The following is a 1,501-nucleotide window of genomic DNA, read 5'->3' as shown; positions in this document are numbered from 1 at the left end:
CAAAATCGCCTTGATAAACGATTGCAGTGAAAATGGAGTCTTCGGCATTGATTAAGAAAGAGGATGGTGTTGAGTAAGTCGGTGTTCAACAAGGATTAAAAGGTATAATAGCGACTTATTTTCCAGAAGCGCAAAAATATGTAGACGGTGTATGTCGACTGGTGATGCTTTGGAAGCTCTAACGCGCGACGAATCCGGACAGTTTACCGGTCTGCAGGTAGTCAAATTGTAGCAACAGATTTCGCACGTTGTTTTGCAAAAAAAAACTATGTCTGGTCTATGATACACATATTCTTACAGATTAAGTTCGAACCTGGAATTCCGTCGCATTTGTGTACGATGTGTGAATCGCGTTTGAAAAACCATCTTGACCACTCCGCCGAACAAATGGTTGGAACGGAATTGTCAATTAAAACCGAAGTTTCCTCACGGGATGCAGTGAAGGATTTGCACTTGAATCAGAAGAGTTTTACTGTTCATCAAGAAAATAGTACATATGAATGTTATGGCAAAATACCTGACGATTTATTCGAGGCAGAGGAAAATCCAATTACAATCAAATCAGAGGACGAAGAGGTCGGTGATCAGTGTCAGCTGCAAACAACGGATGATGTTCTGGATAATGAACGGAAATACCTCAATAGTCATCGCAAAAACCAAAAGCACCTCTGTCCTCATTGTTTATCAAGGTTCACACGCTCATCTAGCTTAAAGATTCATATCCGCACTCATACCGGCGAAAGGCCGTATGTATGTAAAGTCTGTGACAAAACCTTCAAGTCATCAACCGCACTAGCAAAACATTCAAAAATTCACAATAAGGACCAACAGCATCAGTGTCCGCACTGTCCGTCAATGTTCGCAAAGCCATCTAACCTAAAGATTCATATCCGTACTCACACCGACGAAAGGCCATACCAGTGTAAAGTCTGCTATAAAACCTTCTATTCGTCAGGCAATCTGATGGAACATTTGAAAGTTCACAATAAGGACCATAAGTGTCCTCATTGTTCATCAATGTTTGCACAGTCATCTTACCTAAAGATTCATATCCGCACTCACACTGGCGAAAGGCCATACCAGTGTAAAGTCTGTGAGAAGGCATTCCATTCATCACAGAAACTAGCACGACATTCTAAAATTCACAATAAGGACCAACACCATCAGTGTCCTCATTGTTCATCAAAATTTGCGCGATTATGTAAGCTAAAGAATCACATTCGCACTCACACTGGCGAAAAGCCATACAAGTGTAAAGTCTGTGACAAAGCCTTTAGGCAATCAACCAATCTGGCAGAACATTTGAAAATTCACAATAAGGACCAACAGTATCGGTGTCCTCACTGTTCCTCAAGGTTCGTACAGTTATCTCACCTTAAGAGACATATCCGCATTCACACTGGCGAAAAGCCATACAAGTGTAAAGTATGTGACAAAGCGTTCAGGAAATCAGACAATCTGGCACAGCATTTGAAAATACACAATAAGGACCGACAGCATC

General features: G+C 41.2%; 1 long non-coding RNA gene across 1 annotated transcript; it reads left to right on the top strand.

Annotated features, from left to right (window-relative positions):
• The first annotated feature begins 34 nt into the window (after positions 1-34).
• Positions 35-381, top strand: LOC128277147 (uncharacterized). The gene is made up of 3 exons (XR_008269394.1): positions 35-73; positions 127-217; positions 301-381. It is a non-coding gene; the product is annotated as an uncharacterized LOC128277147 (long non-coding RNA).
• The last annotated feature ends 1,120 nt before the right edge of the window (positions 382-1,501 follow it).

This window comes from Anopheles cruzii, unplaced genomic scaffold (genome assembly GCF_943734635.1).
Source record: "Anopheles cruzii unplaced genomic scaffold, idAnoCruzAS_RS32_06 scaffold04223_ctg1, whole genome shotgun sequence".
NCBI classification, from domain to species: Eukaryota; Metazoa; Arthropoda; class Insecta; order Diptera; family Culicidae; genus Anopheles; species Anopheles cruzii.
This window is presented reverse-complemented; position numbering and strand designations above follow the sequence as displayed.